Source organism: Lygodium microphyllum, chromosome 22 (genome assembly GCF_053477565.2).
Source record: "Lygodium microphyllum isolate KBCC chromosome 22, Lygodium_microphyllum_v1.1.10, whole genome shotgun sequence".
Lineage (NCBI taxonomy): Eukaryota > Viridiplantae > Streptophyta > Polypodiopsida > Schizaeales > Lygodiaceae > Lygodium > Lygodium microphyllum.
The window spans coordinates 27,746,567-27,755,631 of NC_141156.1; positions in this window are offsets into that span (position 1 = coordinate 27,746,567).

Genomic DNA, 9,065 nt, shown 5'->3' on the forward strand with positions numbered 1-9,065 from the left:
GCTTGTTTCTTTTCTAATAGGTTGTGATTACTCGCCTTATCATCAAGTATACCTTTAACTTATAGCTGTATATATCACTAACTGTAAAATGCTATATTTCCTTAACTACCTTATCCTAATTATATTGTGAAAGTATACTCATGCTAAATGTGAATTAAGTTCCTATTGTGATCCAAAAGTCATAACAATTAATCTTCCCAAAAATGCTGAATTATAATATGCATCATATATTTTTGATCATCTAGATCTCATAAAGTAACTAGCAATAGGGAAGCATAGACCTCATTTCAACTTAGAATGGAACACTTGAAGAAGGGTCCATCTTATATGGAAAGTTAGGATTCTTATTCTTACAATAGATACAAGATTGCTCCTATTTAAGACAATCAAGGTTCAAAGGTTAGATAAGAATCAATAAAACTTTAGACAACAAGTACAAATTGAAGGCTTAGGATTATTTTTTCCCTTGACAATGTCACTTTAAGGTGTGATTGAAATTAACATAGAAAGGTCAGGAAGTTACTATAACTATCAATAGCAAAGAGTTAACTACTTGGAGAGTAGCCATAGAAAAGGAGGACCATACGAGTTTTGCAAAGTAGAATAGTTTACTAACATATTAAAAGTGCTAGTAGCAAAATATATCTCACCTCCTCGAGGAAGGGGGACCTACCCTATTCCTTATTTTTAAGCTTGGGAAGGAAAATTAATGGGGGCCTAGGGTCCCTAATGTATTGCACTTATTATGATATTTTTGGAAAAGATGCCCTCCCTTGCATTACCTGATTCCATAAGTTATCCATGGTCCACTGGGCTTTAAAGTTAATAAAATGGCCCTTTGTATAAAGTTAGGAGGTTGGTTTTCCATATTAGTTGGAGATGTACTTTTTAAAAATATAGAATGCCATTAATATGATGTGAAGGGAGGGAAAGTTTAAAGTAGCATTGTCTCCACAATTATGAAGGATTGACATTGTTGAGTTAGAGGGTAGATGGAAGCATGAGGTGGTGTTGTTGGCATGACAAAAATTACTAGTTAGTGGTGCAAATTTGATCAGTGCGATGGTAGAGGATAAAGGCATTAGAAATCAAAGCCCCCTCCTCCATGTCAAGATCAATCAGTTTTTTTAGCCAATAAACTTGCGAGGCTAAACTTTCCTTTTCATATAGGTCACCAAGCTTTCTCCATAAAATATATGCACCTTTTGTATTTTCATATTAAAAGACACAGACTTTGAGAGTGTTAGCATAATAGTGGAGCATGTGAGCTCATCTTATTCCTCTCATACATTTGGATCCATGTCTTCAAGGTTATGTCATTACATTCTATTGGCTTCACTTACTTTTCTAGGCCAATACATTTTATGTTTGTTTTTTCCAATATGAAACGGAAAATTTTTGCTCTTTCCAATATAAAAAATTTGTTCGCCCAAACTTTTCAATATTAAACAATGCATTCTTTAAAATTGATGAAGAAGCCATAATGACAAAAGTGCATTTACATACCAAAATTACCAACATATACCCAATTGTAACCTCAAAATAGATCAACAAACTGCAATGGAATGCCCTGCAAAGCCAAGCAATAACTATTCAAATATCAAACTAGCATAAAATTGATGCAAAAACGATATTTTAGCACTCCTAAAGGTGTATGAGTTTTTTTGCAAACTTCCCAAGTATCACAACTATCTTATAAGCATAGAACAACCACCGGAGTACATGCAAACTATGTTTACAAGTCAAATTTAGCCCAAATAATCTCTGCAAAATAAGCATAGACTAGCCTAGAAAATCCTTCAAGAAGACAAATCTATTGAAATATATGTGCAATCTAAAGCCGAGAGTAATCTGTAAGTGTGAGTTACTATCCAAACCAAAACTATTCTACGCTATGTAAAATAGAGAATTGAAAATTTCACAAAATCAACACTATAGATGCAAGTTTGTAACTCTTGTCGCACTTTTCATTTTGAGCTATAGGACACCTCAATCCGATATCAAATGCATAAGCTATGGGAAAAATACTAAAGTGTAATGAGTGAAAGTCTTGGTTGTAGGTATTAGTTGCCAACATTGGTATAAGCATTGAAATACATGTCATTAATAGTGTCAAAAATACCATTGGTGTGCACATCAGTACAATGAATGATAAATATGGCATTGCCTATTTTGATATTAAGATCAATGAATAATGAATATATAATGATGTGTTTCTTAGCCATGCCCTATCCAAATTTGCCTCTATAAACCCGTTATTTGTTATATTGAATGAAAAAGCATAGGCTCTAGATTTTGTAATTATTTTAATTAATCCTAGAAGAAAATGTTAAAAATATAGTAAGCAAGGCTCCACTTATTTAGTTCAACTTGATTGTTGAATTCTGAGTCGAGATGATTGAAGCGCAAGCCTTGATATTGGAATGTGATTATTGATGGTAATTGGAATTTCTAGAGCAATTTATACGTTCCTTAAGAAGTAGAAGCTCTTGAGGTAGAGGTTGAGATACATCTTTTATGCAAAATTTAGGGCCTCAACATTGATGATTCATTATATGCCTTGAGGGCAGTAGAGGCTCTTAAGTGTTTTGATGTCTTCAATATTTTTGTATTTTCAAGCTCTTCTAAGATTTTTTTGCCTTGCTACTCCATTGATGCCATTCCGTAGGCTTGAGCACACTACTTGTCAACTATTTTGTCACGCATTCACTTGATAAAAATTGAGAGTGCATGCAATCAACTTTAGTTCAAAAAATTAATTGTGAATTAAAGTTTTGCCACATTAGTTGTGCCCTAATTTGTAGTTCATTCCCTCCCCCACACAAAAATCTTGTACTGCTTTTGAGCATTGTAAGGGCTAGATTCTTATGGTGTATGTTAATTTTATGTTAAGAAAGTTACTAATATACAATGATGCAACAATTTTTTTTATCTATATACAAGTAGGTGGCTATAATATAGTGTCACTCAACCTAAAAACGTGCCATTCATAGAAATTGGGTTTTATTGGGGTGCAAGATGCTTAAGCATCCAAAATTTGTGGCATCATGGGGAGTAATGTTAGATACTTGATGACATCCTATATTGCATCTCCTTGTCCCATTAGCGACATGTAACTCGTCTTCTATAAGAAGTTTATCCAAAAGAAAGTGTTATTGAATTGGTTCAATTAGCTCAAGTCCTTATACAGTTCTAAGCACTTGGATGGAAGTGTGCCTTATGTATGTTTGGTCACACATGGAGGTTTTAATGACTCTCCTTTGCACTACGATGGTCATTTTTTGACAGACAATTTTTGCAATGGAAGTATGGATGGAATATCATTCCTATTCAAATACACTTTGCCCTTCTATTTTACTTTTCAACTCCTTTACCTCATTGAAACTCTTCTAGAAAATCTTGGTATGGAAAGATGGGATAAATTGAAGATGCTTGGCTATTTGGTTAGGGATTATCTATAAACATTTGTTCATAATCATTGGTGAAAATATGTTCATGCATTTCCCACATTATGGGAAACACTAAAAATTGACTTGTGCCACCCCTCTAGAAAAATATCTAGGTTAGCTTGAATGTAAGTGTGAGCAATGAACTTAATCATGGGGTAAAGATCTTGAGATTGCTAAATCATGGTTTGATCTTCTTCTTGGGTCATTTCTTTGTTAATTTCAATTCAAAGAAAGCGCAAGAAAGTAAAGAAAATTAAAAAGACATAGAGGATAGAGTGGAAAAATGAGGCCCAATGGAAGAAATAGGAGAAAGAGAACCAAAAGCACAAGAAGAAAACTTAAATGTCCAAGGCAAGTGCAAAAGGGAAAATGTGCATTTAAATTATAAAAGCACACCCTAAATCCTTGTAAAAGAGCGCCAAGCTCCCTTTTGTGTAGCTTGTAAATGTAGTATGGGTGAAGGAACCATGTAAATAGGAAGGGAATAGGGAAAGAGGGCCTAGGCTACAATGGCCGACCATATAAAGAAGGGATGGACACCCACCACCAAGGAGGAGTAGGGCATGTATAAAAAGGCAAAAAGTGAATGAAGAAGCTCATTCTTGTGTGTGGCCAAAACTAACTCTTCTTCATTTTCTTCTTGCTCTTTCTTGTGCTTGTGCTTGAGGGAGGGAGTGTGAGGAGTGAGGGAGTAAGTGTGTGAGGGTGAGAGACTGGTGGGTGGAGAAGCTCTCCATCTTCTCCTCTCTTCTCTTATCTCGCACACAATGATGGGGCTTGGAGCTTAGAGCTTGAGGGAAGAGGCAATTCGATCAGGCATGAAGGTAAGCTCACTACACTTATAGGTGTGAGAGCACACATGGCTATGTGACAGGTAGCCATTGCACTTGGCTTGAAATGCTTGAAGCAATAAGTAGTATGTGGATCTTGGTGGTTGAGTGCGAAGCTCCCACAATTTGGTTCCATTGCCGAGGCCAAGGGATTCAAGCTTTGAGTGCTTGCACACTCCAAATCGAGCATTGGAGTAGGGTTTGTCCCAAATCGGTACTTGAGATAGGTAGGAGCGAGTCGAAGGTATTCGATCTCTTTGGCAAGTAACTTTTTTGATTTTTTAGATTTTGGCAAGTAGGTTGGATCAGCTTACGTACTTAGTTGTGATTTGGATGCATTTAGGTAAGGATAAAATCAGAAAAAACAAAGAAGTAACTAGTAGGGTTACTGTTGTAAATAGAATGAAAGAGGGAGAAAAAGGGGCTTCAATGCATTGAAAGAGAATTTAAGAGAGAAGTGGGGGAGTGGAAGACTAAATAACAACATGTTTAAGGGGCAAAGAGAGCAATGGAGAGCTCATATTTGCATTCAAAGTTGAGAGAGAGAGAACTGGGGACAGGTTTATTGTAGGAAAACAGAATCAGAAAAGGAGAGATTTGATTCGTGTGACCGGATGCATTCACAAGATATAGGTGAGTTGGTTTGATTGCTATCTCCTCTTTGTTTGATCTTGGAGCTTTGCCAAGGACTAGGATGAGGTGTTGTGAGCATTGGACATATTTTCGATAGTTTTACACCCATTTTTGCCGCCACATTCAAACTGTTCAATCCCCAAAATCAGACCATCCAAATGCCCCAAACTCATTTGATTTTCATAATCAGATGCAACTGGATTGTCTGATTGAACACAACTTTGACCAATCCAGAATAAAAAAACCCAAAAATTGGATAGCTTGTTTGTCCAATTCTCAGACAAATCGTACTCGGACCAAAAACTTGCAAATTGGATGAGAAAACCAAACATCAAATCTTGAAAACTCTGACCTTCCTAGACTCTATAGGGGCCAAGCCCTATCTATAGGACATCGCAGTAGATCCTCAGGTGAGTGAACAGGGCAATAGAGCCGATTGACCCAAGAGTTGGGACCCGACAGTCCAGGAGCTGTAGTCACTGACCATACCCCAATAGAGGTCCAGACTAACGACCTCAACCTGCTACCCTTCAAACCACTCATCAATCGTGCAGTATAGGGACCAAAAGTGGACCACTGCGAGTAGCCACCACTTGTACAGGAGAGCTATCATTTGAGCTGAAATCAATCAAGGGAGTGTGATCTACATTGATTGTGATTGAATTCACACACTTCATCACATAAACACTTGAAGTGCACAAGGAAAAAAAGAAAGCCTAATTTAGCACAGATCGACTCCACCATGCATGTGTCTTGTTCATATAACGTTGCAAACTGATTTGTATAACAAGAAACACACTAACGGGGTCTAAAATGAGGAATGAACCCACTAATAGGAGCAAACCTTGAGAAGCTAGAATATGACCCAAGGACTAGGACCTGAAGTAAGCACCTATGGATTGTCAAACAACAGAGAAGGAAGAGAAAACCAACACAATTAGAAGACCAAATGCTGAGAGGGAGAAAGTTTTAAAGACTGATCTTACATTGAGTGAGCTCCTCATGAAGCGATTCTTAGACAATATAGCTAGCCTTGCGCTTGCAATAAGGTATTGGGGACCCATCATGGCTTGATCGTATGTCGATGCTTATGGTTTTGTCTTGGTGTCCTAGGTTTCGAGTGTGGGTCTTTAGCCTTGTGGGGCCGGGGATGTGTGCTCCTATGTGGCGGGTTTGTTTAGTATCCATTGAAGCCTTGGTTTAGGGATCGCAATTTTGGATTCAATTGTTGCAGATCTTTAGGTTTGGTGGGTTGTGGCAAGTCACGATCCCCCTCCTTAGACTTGGTGGTGGGTTTCTCTATCAATGGCTTTGGAACTTTGCTAGAATCGCACACCCCTTTGCTGAAGGTGGTAACTATATATATGTTTCCTACGGCAAGGTGAATATGTTGGGACTCTTAGTCGCGACATTGCAATGATCTTGCTTTTTAAATGTGTGCCCTAACAATGATTCCGCTTCTGCATCCTTGGTGTTTTGCAACACATAGAAGATCATTAGTATGCTTTCAGACTCGATAGAGACTGCAGCCTTGCACTTTCCCAAGAGTGCATATGATCGGCCCCCATATGGGCTGAGTTTGGTGTTGGTGGGTTGTAATTGTGGTTTGCCAATGTGAGTCCAATGATCGTGAGTTAAGATATTTAAGTCAGCTCCCTCATCGATCAATGCATTGAAGGCATGTGCTTTCTTGGCAGTGAGACTGCTATACTCAGATAGGCTGGCTCTACTGCTTCCTCATCTTCCTCATCAATCTCTGTGATAGTGGCAACTCGCACATTGACAGGGGACTCCAGCATTGGAGGCTCATGTAATGGGTGTGTGGGAGGGTAGTACTTCTTGATGTGACTGCCATTGAAGAAGCCTATGTCCTCTCCTTCCAAGGTTTTGAGTTCCACATTATCGATTCTACTGATGGCGCAGACCTTGAAAGGCCCTAGCCCTCTAAACTTCATCTTTTGTTTATGACCCTTGACAGAGTACAAGAGCATTAAGTCTCCTTGTTTTAAATCTTGCTGCTTGACATGCTTGTCAAGCCATCTTTTTGTGTCTGGCCTTCTTGCATATGAGCACGTGGGTGGCTAGAAGTGGAGTTTTTGATAGGCATTCTAGCTCAACTAGGCGCTCTGTCCATGCCTCCTTTCCATCCCATCTCTCTTGATGAATGATTCTCAAGCTAGGTAGAATTGCTTTAGTCCTATAGGTTAACTTGAAGGGAGTCTGTCCCACGGCCATTTTATAGGCTGTGTAATAGGCCCATAAGGCTGCCATGAGATTGTTATCCAAATCATTGCTCAAAGCAGAGACTACCTTGGTCAGGATGTTTACTAGTATCTTATTCATAGACTGAGCTTGGTCATTAGCATGAGGATAGTATGATGAGGGTTTTCAATGGATGATTAGAAAGGTGGATTAGGAGATGAGCAATCACTTCATTGATGAAGTGTGTGCCTTGGTCGAACAAGTTCAATGGGACAACCAAATCTTGAGATTACATGTTCCCACAGGAACTTGGCAATGGTCCTAGCATCATTCTTTCTTGTACCTCGTGCTTTCGCCCATTTCATGAGGTAGTTTGTGGCAACAATGATATATTTTGCTTGTGAGTATTGTGTTGCAGAATTGATTGGCCCAATGAATTCGATTTTCCATTTCTCAAATGGGTGCCTTGCAATGATTGGACTCAACTCCATTTTGTCCTTGTGAACTGGTACCCTTGTCCTTTGGCACTCATCATAGTGCTTTACAAATCATGCTACATCTCGAAAAAGAGTAGGCCACCATAGCTGAGATTGCATCGCCTTGCGGGCTTTAGTGTCTCGATTGAAATGCCCTCTTGCTATTCCATCGTGTGCCTCTGCCAGCGCGTCGTGCATTTCATGCTCACACACATTTGCATAGCAATCCCTCTTGCCTTAGCCGATAGAGTTGACCTGCTATCAATATGGTTGGATTTTGAGAATGAGATGCATAAGTCAGGATTTTTCTATTGGTCATTCAGGGAGTTTGTGCTCAAGCACTTGGACTATCTCATCTGCCCAATAAGGCGTCAATTCAGCTCTAAGAAAACCTTATGCACTGGATAGGCTGAATAGATGGGCATCAAGTAGTTCGTCCTACAATACCTTGTCGAGTGGCTTCTCCCGTGGGGATGCGAGACATATGGTCGGCCATATAGTGTTGCTTTCCTTTACGCACAATCAGGGAGAAGTCGAATTCTAAAAGAAAAAGTAACCATCAAGCTATGCGTCCTGTAGTGCACAGTTTATTAACAAGTTAGAGCAGGGCTTGATGGTGGTAATTAACAAAGAAGATAAAAGGTGTAGCCAGAAGATAATGCCTCTTTACAACAAACACCATGGCTAAACCTTCTCTCTCCATTGTCGAATAATTCATTTCCATATCTGTGAGTTGTCTACTAGCAAAGCTCACAGGATAGTCTAAGTTGTGTTCACTAGGCTGGCACAGCACTGCTTCTACAACGAACTTAGAAGCATCAATGTGAACATGAAAAGTGATTGTTCGGTCTGGGGCTCATAGAATTGGCACAATGGTTAGAGCCTTTTTCAACTGCTCATATGTGCACTGGCATTCCTTGGTCTACTCAAATATAATCAGGAGCTTATATAGAGGTTGAGCAATCAATGCATAGTTCAACACAAACCGCCGATAATACCTTGTATGGCCTAGGAAGCAATGAACTCCCTTGTAATCAGTTGGTGGTGGAAGATTGACAATAATCCTAACTTTCAAGAAGTTGGTGTCAATGCCGTTCTTTGACACCACATGCCCTAGGATGCATCCATGCTTCACCTAGAACTGGCACTTAAGGGGTTCAATGAGAGACGATATAATCGACACCGTTCAAAGGCAGCTTGGAGTTTGTCTATGTGCTCTTTCCAAGTGGAGTGAACACACAGATCTTCGATGAAAATCTCTAACTCCTTCCTAAGCATATCCTTGAATATAGCACACATGAGCCTCTACAAGGTAGCTGGCACGTTAGTCAACCCGAAGGGCATGACTGTGTAGGAAAAGACTCCCCAGTTAGTGGCAAAGGCAGTCTTATGCCTATCGTCACGGTGCACTTGCACGTGGTTGTACCCCGAGAAGCCATCCAAGAAACTATAAACCTCTTTACCAACCACTCTTT